The sequence below is a fragment of the Gadus morhua genome, chromosome 15 (genome assembly GCF_902167405.1).
Source record: "Gadus morhua chromosome 15, gadMor3.0, whole genome shotgun sequence".
In the NCBI taxonomy this organism is placed as follows: domain Eukaryota; kingdom Metazoa; phylum Chordata; class Actinopteri; order Gadiformes; family Gadidae; genus Gadus; species Gadus morhua.
In genome coordinates, this window is record NC_044062.1 from 24890368 (window position 1) to 24904151 (window position 13784).

The window sequence follows — 13784 nt, forward strand, 5'->3', positions numbered from 1 at the left end:
AAAGGGGGATGTTTTGGCCAGAGAAGGTGATATTGGTGATGGTGGGGGAGCGGAGCTGATGTGGCGTGCCAACAAGGATGGCTTCCATTTTATGGCTGTTAAGTTGTAGGAAGTTGAGCTTCATCCACGCCTCTTTCTCCTCCAGGCAGGTGGTCAGTGTGGATGTTGGCAGAGGGGCAGAAGAAGTGGGGGTTATCCTGATGTAGAGCTGTGTATCATCAGCATAGCAGTGGTAAGATAAGCCATGCCTGCTAATGACACTACCCAGGGGGAGCATGTACAGTGAGAACAGTGTGGGGCCCAACACCGAGCCCTGGGGGACACCGCAGGTGACGTTGTAGGTGTGTGATTTTGCTTTGCCCAGGGCGACATGCTCAGTTCTGTCAGTGAGGTACGAGGTGAACCAGTTCTTTACATTTCCTGATAGTCCAATGGTGTATTGCAGGCGGTAAAGGAGAATATTGTGGTCAACCGTATCAAAAGCAGATGTTAAGTCCAGGAGGATTAGGAGAGATGGGGAGCCGGTGTCTGCTGCCATCCGGAGGTCATTTGTGACCCTGACCAAGGCTGTTTCTGTACTGTGACCATAGCGGAAACCCGACTGGAATTTTTCAAACAAGTGATGTTGTATGAGGTGATCCTGGAGTTGTGCTGCAACTGTTTTTTCCAGAACTTTTGACAGAAATGGGAGATTTGAGATGGGCCTGTAGTTGGAGAGGACTTCTGGATCAAGGGTAGGTTTTTTTAATGTTGGTCTGATGACAGCAGTTTTTAATGCAGATGGGATATAGGTAGACAGTCGATAGGGTTTACATGTGGTCGATAGGGTTTAAATGTGGTCCATATTGTTTAAATGTGGTCCATAGTGTTTAAATGTGGGCGATAGTGTTTAAATGTGGTCGATAGGGTTTACGTGTGGTCCATAGTGTTTAAATGTGGGTGATAGTGTTTAAATGTGGGCGATAGTGTTTACATGTGGTCGATAGGGTTTACATGTGGTCCATAGTGTTTAAATGTGGTCGAGAGTGTTTACATGTGGTCGATATTGTTTAAATGTGATCGATAGTGTTTAAATATGGTCGATAGTGTTTAAATGTTCTTTTCCCACACTCTCCACCTCATCCCTAACTCTCCACCTCAAGCTGGTGTGTAGTGAGCGTTCTGGCACCGATTGGCTGCCGTGCATCACCCAAGTGGGTGCTACATATTGGTGGTGGTTAGTGAGGTCCCCCCTTCACTTTAGGCGTCTTTGAGTGTTATTAATAATTATTATTCTTCATGTTTAACCTCTGTTTTCCTTTTATTCCTAGTCTGTTTTACATAGTTTTGAATTATGACTATATGCTCTGTAAGGTGACCTTGGGTGTCTTGAAAGGCGCCTCTAAATTAAATGTATTATTATTATTATTATTATATGGCCGGCCAGGAGGGAGTGGTTAATGATTTTGGTGATGAGTGGAGAGACAGCAGAGATGTTGGCCTTCAGCAGAGCTGTAGGGAAGGGGTCTAGTGCACAGGTGGATGGCTTCATTTTCCTGATGACGTCCTCCACCTCTTCCTTTGTGATGCTGGAGAAGGAGCAGAGGGTCTGGACAGAGTCAATCGGTGGGTCAGCAGTTTGAAGGGGCAGGACAGTAGTGGTGGAGAGGTGTGAGCGGATGTTATTCACTTTTTGTTTAAAAAGTTGATGTGCATGTTGCACCTCTCCGTGGTGACATCAGATTGGGATGGTAAAGGGGGTTTGAGAAGGTGATTGATAGTTGAAAAGAGCTGTTTGGAGTTACCAGGGCTATTGTTGATTATTGTGGAATAGAACCTGGACCGTGCATTATTCAGGGCTTCAGCATATGCCCTCCTGTGTTCCCTGTATGCCTGTTTGTAAACGGTCAGACCAGAGGCCTTGAGTCGCCGCTCAAGGACACGCCCAGCCGCCTTCATTGTACGTAGTTCACTGGTGTACCAGGGTGCGGAGCGCGAGAAGGAGACTGACCTCGATGTTAAGGGGGCCTGGAGATCCAGGAGACTGCTCAGGAACTGGTTGTATAAGTCCACTGAGTCAGCAACAGAGAGGGAGTCAGTTGAGCCAGAGGAGAGATGTTGAAGGTCCAGGGCCAGGGCATCCATGTTGATATTTTTCACATTCCTGAAATGGATCTGCCGCTTTGGTTTGGTGTGGGAGGAAGGAAAAGGGAGCTCCATTCACACAACTCTGTGATCCGAGACGCCAAGATCATAGACCTGTAGGTTGCTGATGGGGGCGGAGTTTGAGATGACCAGGTCAATTGTGTGTCCTCTGGAGTGTATGGGGGCATCAACATGTTGTTGTAGGTTGAGGGAGTCTAGCAGCTGAAGAAAATCAGCAGCGGGCTGGCATGAGGGGGTGTCAACATGAATATTTAAATCACCCAGAATGATGGTATTGGCAGAGGTAGTACAGAGTGCTGTGAGGAGATCAGACATTTCCGGGATGAAAGCAGAGTTGGGTTTTGGGGGCCTGTATATGAGTAGAACAGTCATGGGATGGGGGGGCTTGCATGTGAATGCAAGATATTCACAGGAGGAAGTTGTAGGCAGCACCATGGGGGACAACTCCAGGTCCTGTTTGTGGATGACAGCTAGGCCACCACCGCGTCCAGTTCTGCGGGCTGCCTCCAAGTAACTGTAGCCTGGGGGACAGGCTTCGTTTAGGGCAGAGTAAACCTCTGGCTGGTGCCTGGTTTCTGTTAGACACATGAAGTCAAGTCCTTTTTCCCTGATATGCTCTTCAATCAAGCTGGATTTATTATTTATGGATTGAGTGTTGAAAAGTTCAAATTTGACCAGTGACTGTGGGGTTATTCTCTGTACAGGTCGTAGAGCCTTAAAATCCACTCCGCGCAGGTTGGAATCCACTCCATGAAATCTATCCAACCGGGAGTGCGGGGATCTCGCGATGTTGTGTCTTTTGCCCTCAGCCGTCTCAGCGGACCTGATGGATGTGATGAAGCCGGCAGGCTGACCATAAATAAAGTTTCTCCCTGAGCCTCTGTGAATATATCGAGGTCTACGCAATAGTCCTAGCTGCTTAATGGTGGAAATACAGGGTGGGATGGAGCAATTGTTGTACTTCAGCCGCTGTGGGGCGAAGTACGTCAACATCGAACCAGCCAGAGTGATGTTAGCCTGTTAGCAGCTAGGTACGGACCCGAAGCATCTGGGGAAGAGCTGGGAGGCAGTGCAGAAAATTCACGAGACAGTAGAGACAGCTTAGCAGGTTGACCAGGGCATATTCCTCACCAGGATCACCGAAAAAAACGCCAGCAGTGACCAGGAAAATGTCACATCGGCTACTTGTTTTTAGCCGTTGCTAGGGACGCCAAAATAGCAAGTGAGCTACACGGCTCTTCACAATAACACTGGAACAACTAAAGACAGTCCATAAGCTTGCTTTTCGTCGCTGATGTAGCTTGCAGGGAACCAAGTAAAGATTATATGTCCACAAAAAATCACTTTTTAAAATAAAATTGGCCAAAATTGGCCCAAAAATTGCTTGGAGAAGCGGTGAACAGACAGCGCCAGCGTCCTCTCAAGCTGACGTTGTTATGACACATATATACAAACCTTGCCTGTGTCTTTGCATGACTCCGTATGTTAAAACAGTCTTAGTTTATATTAAGTAGATAAATGCATTAAATGAACAAAAAAATAATAAATCATGGTATAAATCAACAATATATTTATTCTTTATTCTGCTCTTTATGCCAACCTGTCTAGGGAACTGTGCAATTCCCTACGAACCATCTATTTATCTACCTGCCTCACTGACTTTCTAAGGACTTCAACTGCACTTTACCTCGGTTACATTTACATTAGATGCATCAGTTTTAGTTAGATTTATATTAGATGTGTCAGTTTTAGTTAGATTTATATTAGATGTTAGATTTATATTAGATGTATCAGTTTTAGTTAGATATATATATAGTATGTTCGTTTTTTATCATACTGTATATATATTGTTTATGTATGTTCCTTGTCCTATTTTTCTTTAAGCACCAGGGGGGAGCTCTCCCAAATTTTGAGGTACCTGTACCTGTACTTTGACAAATAAAGATCAATCATTCATTCAGTCTGGTACAGGAGAAGACACACATTTTACGCAGATATTTAGACTGAACTTTTTTCCCATTCAATATGACCTCGGTTTAAGATAACATAAATAAGATTTACTTTATTAATCCTGAGGGGAATTGTCTGTGTTTCAGATCCAGTGTGACACCTGTGGAAGGTGGTGCCACGAGGGTTGTGTTGGTAGACCTGACAGAGATCATATGTACAGCTGTCCTGCATGCCCCCAGGCTCAAATGAGTCGATGCCGTCCAAAACCGTCCAAAAAAAGAAAATTTTGATAACCATGTCACATGATTATCACGCCTTCCCGTGAGGATGGACACTGTGTATCAGCGACCCTCACAACCCTCATCACCACCACCCCCCCCCCCCCCCCCCCCTTCCCGTGAGGATGGACACTGGGGTTTCAGCGGCCCTCACAACCCCCACCACCCCCTTCCTGTGAGGATGGACACTGTGTTTCAGCGACCCTCACAACCCTCATCACAACCCCCCCCTTCCCGTAAGGATGGACACTGGGGTTTCAGCGGCCCTCACAACCCCCACCACCCCACCCCTTTCAACTGTGCATATTGTATACAGTTGTATTGTATATAGTTCTCTGCAAACCTATGGTGACATCATGCCTTCAGTGTGCATATTGTATAAAGTTCTCTGCAAACCTATGGTGGCATCATGCCTTCAGTGTGCATATTGTATATAGTTCTCTGCAAACCTATGGTGGCATCATGCCTTCAGTGTGCATATTGTATATAGTTCTCTGCCAAACCTATGGTGGCAAAATGCCTTCAGTGTGTCTTGAACAACCACACAAGGTTGCCAATTTATATGAATTTTGTTGATGTATTTGCACTTTTAATCTTGCTGAATTCTACAAGGCAAATTAATTAATTTAAAACTTAAATGGGGCCGTTCCCCGGCCCCATGTAACCACTGTCGCAGACATGAATAATTGTGTCCAAATACAGATATGATGACAAATGACCTGAAAACATTTGGTTTAGCCGTTGCTAGGGACGCCAAAATAGCAAGTGAGCTACACGGCTCTTCATAATAACACTGGAACAACTAAAGACAGTCCATAAGCTTGCTTTTCGTCGCTGATGTTGCTTGCAGGGAACCAAGTAGAGATTATATGTCCACAAAAAATCACTTTTTAAAATAAAATTGGCCAGAATTGGCCCAAAAATTGCTTGGAGAAGCGGCAAACAGACAGCGCCAGCGTCCTCTCCAGCTGACGTTGTTATGACACTTATATACAAACCTTGCCTGTGTCTTTGCATGACTGCGTATGTTAAAACAGTCTTAGTTTATATTAAGTAGATAAATGCATTAAATGAACAAAAAAATAATAAACCATGGTATAAATCAACAATATATTTATTCTTTATTCTGCTCTTTATGCCAACCTGTCTAGGGAACTGTGCAATTCCCTACGAACCATCTATTTATCTACCTGCCTCACTGACTTTCTAAGGACTTCAACTGCACTTTACCTGAGTTACATTTACATTAGATGCATCCGTTTTAGTTAGATTTATATTAGATGTGTCAGTTTTAGTTAGATTTATATTAGATGTTAGATTTATATTAGATGTATCAGTTTTAGTTAGATATATATACACAGTATGTTCGTTTTTTATCATACTGTATATATATGGTTTATGTAGTTCCTTGTCCTATTTTTCTTTAAGCACCATGGGGAGCTCTCCCAAATTTCGAGGTACCTGTACCTGTACTTTGACAAATAAAGATCAATCATTCATTCAGTCTGGTACAGGAGAAGACACACATTTTACGCAGATATTTAGACTGAACTTTTTTCCCATTCAATATGACCTCGGTTTAAGATAACATAAATAAGATTTACTTTATTAATCCTGAGGGGAATTGTTGTGTTTCAGATCCAGTGTGACACCTGTGGAAGGTGGTGCCACGAGGGTTGTGTTGGGAGACCTGACAGAGATCATATGTACAGCTGTCCTGCATGCCCCCAGGCTCAAATGAGTCGATGCCGTCCAAAACCGTCCAAAGAAAGAACATTTTGATAACCATGTCACATGATTATCATGCCTTCCCGTGAGGATGGACACTGTGTTTCAGCTAACTGTTTTTCCACCACATTCTGAACCATTAGGTCTTGCAGGCAACACCTCTGAGGGGCTTTGTCCAAATGACAGTCCATTTGGGAAAACCTTTTTTTCTCTAAGGGCTAGAACTCCAAATCTCGGATATGTCGTTCTCGGGGCCCCGGGAAATATGTGTAAAAATTTAAGTATCCCTGGCTATCTCGAAAAGGCCGGAAAAGGGGCGTGACCTCCAACAGTACAGTAAATGTAGATAAGACAGAGATTAGTTTCTAGGCCCCATTTTTTGTGGGATGGAGGTGTACATTTGTGGCTTAAGGTGTGTAGACACAGCTGGCCTGTGGCCACGTTTTTGAAGTCTGGGGTCAAAAGGTCAAAAGGAGCCAGCACCACGCCGCTTATGGGATAACAAAAAGTTCATGTTTATTTCTCTCATAACTTTTTGTCATTATTAAAGAGAGGCCTGTTTCTCAGATATGCATGTTGGATGGCTAGGGTGTAGGTCTGGGAAGAACTTCAGGCCAAAATCTTGCAAGCGAGCCGCTGGGTGCAGGTGCAACGAGATGGAGCACTTGCTGAGTCATTTCCTGTAGGGCTGGAGCCACAGGTTGAAGCGTATGCGTCCTTTGAGACCCCCTTTGATAAAAGGGGGTCTCAAATGTTGACCCTCAGTCACCTATTGCATCACTTCCTTTAGGGCTTCGGCCTCCTAATTGATCATTATAGTATAATTGAATGCCCTCTTTCATATATATGATACCTCCACCACTGGGACGTGGCAACAATTCTCCAAATCCATATGGGGAGGGGGGGGGATGCTTGTGGACAGTAGGGGTGTATACTCAACATAAATAGGAAGCAAACTCAGGAGAAGTAATGACATCTCACAAGTATTTATTTAATAAATTGTTTCAAATAACCCTGCCTCGTTAAATCAATGAGCTTGGTGTTTTGCTTTCCAAAATAGGTTATAGTAGAAGTCTAAACTGCAGAAAATAAAAACATCCAAGCTGCCTTTTAAGGATACCTTGGAATATCTGCCTATTTTCTAACCATCGGACCCTAGTTTACGACAAAAACAACACAATTGACGGCAGCTCCTTTGCCGCGTGGTTTTTAGAGCCATGTAAGGATTAGAGGGGGCGGTCGATAGCAACCACCATAGCAACCATAACGGTCAAGTGACTGGATGCAGCCCCGTTGAAAAAAATAGAATACCACCCTACACACTCAGGATATTAATGATATTTAAATTATTATGACCATGTAGTCTTTATTTGCATGGGTTTAGAATTCGTTCTGTGTAGCATGGAAAAATCGGAGAAACACTCCCATTCAGAATGCATTGGTTTACATTTCTTTCTTTGGAGCACGGTTATTTTTATATATTTATTTATTTATATATATATTTATATATTTATTTATATATTTATATATATATTTATATATTTATTATATATTTTAGTTTTTCAGGAGGTGCTTCAAAGATGCAAATGTTTCTGCAATAATCCAAAATCCAATGGCAAAACCCGTTGGCTTTTTGTCGAGGGAATCCAGGGCGACGCTCACTTCCGGGTTGGCCCGACCCGGCCCGCGTCGGGCTCGGGCTCGGGCAGAGAATCTAAACACTGACTGGAACTACTTAGCAGGTGTCTGTAGGGCTATATCAGGAGTTAATGCACGCACTGCAGCCAATCAGAATACGAGTATTCCCCCAGTCCGTGGTCTAAACAATATTATTCACGAGTTATAATCAACCCCTACACATCAATATTAATGTTAACCCTGTGTAAATTGCAATAAGAGAGAGATACAATTTCGCACGTTGAGCTCACAGTTGTGTGACTCGTTTATTTAGTAAGAGAGAAACAGGAAATCAAAACGTGCTGAAAGTAAACAAATCCCGCATGGGCTCTGACGTCATGAGACGCTCGTAATCCTTAAAGGGACAGCGATCCCTGAACCACCAAGACAGTAAACGACATGCCTAACACAATTGAAAGAACAACACATAACAAAATACTGTAGGTGAATTATGTTACACTCACTACAACCCATTAAATACGGTGGGATTTCTAGATGTCATGGCAACGTCCGCTCGCGACACTGGACTTGCGATCGAGGCATCGACGCGGACGTTCATTCACATAGCCAAAAACAAGAGAATAGATGGCTAGATAAAATAAACATCAAGACATACAATTCTAAAAAGAACAGATGAAGCAGCTACCCTTTTTTCCTTCGCGGTTTGCCTACAGAGCAGCGCACCTGCATTTAATATATCCGTGTATTGTCACAATTTCTCAGTATCAAAGGTGAAAGTAGAAACGGGTGGCCAAAAGCTGTCATATTGTTAGTTATCACAGACAATGTTAAGTAGAAACGGGTGGCCAAAAGCTGTCATTTGTTAGTTATCACAGACAATTTTCAACAATGAATGATCTGTACGGAGCTCCATAAGGGACATTAGGGAGAACGCTCCCGGACAGAACCTTAATTTGGAAGTCGTGCTTAGTGACACGACAAATAGCCTACTTCCAATTGAAATACAAAATTTAGAAAATAGGCCTACGTGTCCCTGATCACGTTTCAATCGATTAAATAACGTGACAGAGTCACGTATTTTCGTGAGACCAGGTTTGAGCGTGTGCATTGGTTGAATTGCGTGTGTCTCAAGGTGCGGCCACACCAGACGCGTATCTCGCGTAATTTTTACGCGAGATACGTGCGTAAAATGTTGCTTGACCATTTTGTGTCAAAAATGGTCGCATACGCGCAATACGCGCCATACGCGCCTACGTCACTCGCCTAGATGAGTCCATGTCCATGCAAGTGAACGGAGCGTTCCCTCTTCGTCATAACTATCAAACCAAACATCCTTCACATTCACCGAGCGAACATTATGAAAGTAAAATGCACATTTCTCGCTAAAAATGTTTCCATAAAAGCATTTAATGGCGTAACTATGTAACTATTTCCACCCAGAATAAAGAATGTTGTCGGCCGTGGCTGCGCTGGAGTCCGAGGTAGGAAACCCAAACGCCGCCGTGTTTGGGTGATAGAGTTTAGATCGGGTTAGATTAAATAATCTCGGATATAAATAACAATAATCGGGTTAAATAACTTCACATGGTGTGTCTGGTGTGTTTCCAGCATTCGTAGCGTTGATCAGCAGATATATAGTCCGCCAAGACGTTGAGGTTGCTTAGTAACCAGAGACTGTCCATGCAAGTGAACGGAGCGTTCCCTCTTCGTCATAACTATCAAACCAAACATCCTTCACATTCACCGAGCGAACATTATGAAAATAAAATGCACATTTCTCGCTAAAAATGTTTCCATAAAAGCATTTAATGGCGTAACTATGTTACTATTTCCACCCAGAATAAAGAAAGTTGTCGGCCGTGGCTGCGCTGGAGTCCGAGGTAGGAAACCCAAACGCCGCCGTGTTTGGGTGATAGAGTTTAGATCGGGTTAGATTAAATAATCTCGGATATCTCGGACAACGGATTCCAAAATGGCGCCTATTCATTCCTTTGTAAACTGCTCAGTGGCGCAGGGTAACATCAAGGAGCGATATGCTACCCCATCATGGGTCTATGGCTACGCCCTATTTCATGACGTACCGGATGCAGAAATATAGAACGCATGCCCATCCCCCCACTCCGGTCCAACAACAATATAAAATGATACCGTAATGCACCTGTTCTTTGTCTTTGGATCTTTTGAATAAATGGATCAATACATGATGAATCACAATGATCGCAAGCAGAGGACCTGTGAGAGTTATTGAGCAGCAGATGAACCAGTCCAAAAATCGGACACGTTAACGGAGCACTGAACTAGGCCCTCTCGGATGCCATTTGTTTCACTACGTCTCCTTTCAGCTGCACACCCCAGCTAATAAAACGCTTGAGGTGGCGTTTTCAAAAGAAAAAACATAATTTTTTTTAGGACATGGCATGAAGGTAATTATGAGCCTTTGATTGATATCCAGAAATTTTTTGCGGAGACACATTCCTGTTCCCCACTTGCATTGAAGTGAACAGAGATATCTACTTCTGGGTCCCATGATTTGAGGGACCCGTCCACAGCCCGCTTGAACAGCTGCAATACCAGGCTTGGCCGCTGAGCACTGGTGGATTGCGGAAGTATGCAGTGTTCCTGGGGGATTGCATAGGAGGAGGCTTCATGGAGGCTCCCATGTTCTTCTGATCTATGAACTGCCGAGTCTATGAACTGCCGAGAGGGACAAAAAGCACTACGTGGTACAGGAAATGCAAACACGTTTTCACTCTGAGCCAGCGTGAATGATGACTGAAATAATTCACTATCTTGCTCGAGGAGTAATTACTCATACATCATTAGCTTACACTAATGATTCAATGCAGTTTGAAATCTGTTTGAAATAATGAACCTCATCATCACTCGAATGAGGTAGTATTGGATGTCATGACACAGCTTCTTGGCACATACTGCCCACCGTAGTTTTTGAACAAGCAAGCACTATTAGTTTGAATGCAATGTACAATTTTACCACTAGATGGGAGTAATTTTTACACAGTGTCCCTTTAACGCCTCGTTTCCACATACGTATGTTTTTCGTATCCGTGCTTCCGTAAATTTACGGAAGGGGGCGCTAGTGTTTTACGTACGGACATGAATTTATTTACGGTCAGCCAAAAAGATTGGGGAACGTATGATAATGGCCGTTTTTAGGAGACCGGTACTTTGGAACATGAGGATCGACATAAGATAAAAACAAAACCAACCAGGCTTGGAAAGAGATCGGCGAGGAGTTTGCCTGCCAGGTACTTACATGTTTTGTGAAAAACATAAAAACTTCCATACGGTATCTCCGTAAAACGACGGCGAAAGTTACATTTTTTGAACGTGTATTACGGACATACCGGACAGAAATTTTACGGAGGGGAGGAGTCTCGGAGGAAAAACGGACATTACGGAGAATCACATAGGAATGAATGGACTTTCGGTCGGAGACGGTTGGATCGCATACGAGAATGTACGTATGTCAGGCCAAACTCCTCAGCGATCTCTTTCCAAGCCTGTTGGTTTTGTTTTTATCTCTGTATATGTCGATCCTCATGTTCCAAAGTACCGGTCTCCTATCCGCTTATCCGGGGTCGGGTCGCGGGGGGAGCAGCTCATGCAGGGGGCCCCAGACTTCCCTTTCCCGGGCCACATTGACCAACTCTGACGGGGGGATCCCGAGGCGTTCCCAGGCCAGTGTTGAGATATAATCTCTCCAACTAGTCCTGGGTCTTCCCCGAGGTCTCCTCCCCACTGGACGTGCCTGAAACACCTCCCAAGGAAGGCGCCCAGTGGGCATCCTTACCAGATACCCGAACCACCTCAGCTGACTCCTTTAAAGGAGCAGCGGCTCTAATCCGAGTTAGGGAGACGCCAGCCACCCTTCTGAGAAAACTCATCTCGGCCGCTTGTACCCGCGATCTCGTCCTTTCGGTCATCACCCAGCCCTCATGACCATAGGTGAGGATAGGAACGAAGATCGACCGGTAGATCGAGAGCTTTGCCTTGCGGCTCAGCTCTCTTTTCGTCACAACGGTGCGGTAAAGCAAACGCATTACCACCCCCGCTGCTCCGATTCTCCGGCCAATCTCACGCTCCATAGTACCCTCACTCGCGAACAAGACCCCGAGGTACTTGAACTCCTTCATTTGGGCACTCATTTCCTACCCGGAGTAAACAATCCGCTGATTTCTCCTAACATCTTTTGTCCGTAAATAAATTCATGCCCGTACGTAAAACACTAGCGACTCCTTCCGTAAATTTACGGAAGCACGGACACGAAAAACATACGTATGTGGAAACGAGGCGTAAGGCCCATTCACACCCTACGGCAGGCACGTGCAGAGGGGGGGGGCTATGGGTGCCCGAGCCCCTGCCCTTTTCTCTCTGAAGGACCAAAGTGCCCTTTTGAGTGGTAATTTAAATTTTCAATGCTTTGTAAATTTACACATGAACAATTAAACATTAACATGTGAATCAATTATTCGAGAGTAAAATGTCTAAAAGTAATAATATAGAAGCAAAGTTTGTACTTTGTAGCCTCTTTTACCGGCGCTCAGTGCGCTGCTGCCACTGGGTGACGTCATAGGCTATCAACGTGACCTTTCACCTTTCCCTGCCTGCAAGATGCGCTTGTTGTTTTAAAGGCCCACTATGCAACTTTTTTAGCCAAAATTACATTAATTATGCAGGTTGAGAGTTATTCTGATGGTTCTACAACCATTGCTGGGTCGTTTGGTGGGTGTGTCATTGCCCCAAGTTGCTTCTCCAAGGAAAAAGCGAATATGCAACTTGCTCTGTTCGGACAGACACAATCCGGATGTGATGCAGCATAAGTATCCAATCGCGCCTCGAAAATGTAGTCAGATTGTAGTTTCGAAAATGCTTTACGGCACAGACACACCCCCAAACATGGCACCGGTTGTATATAAAAAGCCAGTTGCGAGGCAATTGTTGCATTCATCATGGATCCATCGACCGATAAGGGACCCAAGAGGCGACTGTCGGTGGAACAGAAGGAGAATAAGAAGAAGTTGGACCAGAGAATAGACCAGACACGAGTGAACCTAGGGCGAGCTTTTGCGGAATGGCGTCAAGTAAGGGAATCCGAAGACTTCAAAACGGACGCCGACTTTGCTTTGTTGCTGTTGAAATTGTAAGTAGCCTACCCTTGGGTGTACTTCGTCTTTGTAATGTGGTTTGATAGTCTGTTAAACAATGTGTTGACGCGACCGTTTTATTGTGAGCCCTGTATGTGTTTAGCTTGGTTTCTTGATGGCTAGCTCGCTAGCTAGTGGGGGTTTAGCGTAGCAGTCACTTGCTACCAAACATATTGTCAGTGTTAAAAGAATTGCTGCATCTGGACACAAAACTGAGATCGCATAGTAGCCTATAAATTTACTTTTTCTGATTTTACATGAAATAAGAATAGCTCAGAAGACTACCCATAGTGCATATTAAAAAATGGACTTGCTGTTTTAAAAGCATTTATTTTAATCAGTGGTATCTGTGTCTGATGCTTGTGTGGTGTGACTGAGTTTTGGCAAACATACCGAACAGTACATCACTGAGGACAGTGCTTTTAAAGGCTTCCTTGAAGCCTTTCCCTGCCCAGTTGAAGCGACACGCCAGGTTATTTGTTAGGCCACTCTGCAACATCCTTCTTACGGCCTCTTTTGCAGTGTGCCCTCCAATTAGACTGAATGTTAAAGGTCCCATGACATGAAAATCTCACTTTGTGAGGTTTTCTAACACAAATATGAGTTCCCCTAGCCTGCCTATGGTCCCCCAGTGGCTAAAACTTGCGTTTGGTGTAAAACTAGCACTAGCTGTTCTGCTCGCCTTTGAAAAAGCGGAGGCTCAAGCGCGCTGATTTGGAATGTCTGTTCTCATGACGTCATCATGAATCTCAGCTCCTCCCCTTACTCTGCCTGGCCCGCCCAGAGATGTTGGCCCGCCAATGAGACTCGACCGTGCGAGCGCCACATGTGTGTGTGTGTGAATACACACACTGTACGCAAGTGTTTCTTGTCGGTTCTT

General features: G+C 44.4%; 1 long non-coding RNA gene across 1 annotated transcript; it reads left to right on the forward strand.

Moving 5' to 3' along the window:
* The first annotated feature begins 2912 nt into the window (after positions 1-2912).
* On the forward strand, positions 2913-6140 carry LOC115559518 (uncharacterized). The gene is made up of 2 exons (XR_003979598.1): positions 2913-3176; positions 6012-6140. It is a non-coding gene; the product is annotated as an uncharacterized LOC115559518 (long non-coding RNA).
* Positions 6141-13784: the final 7644 nt, after the last annotated feature.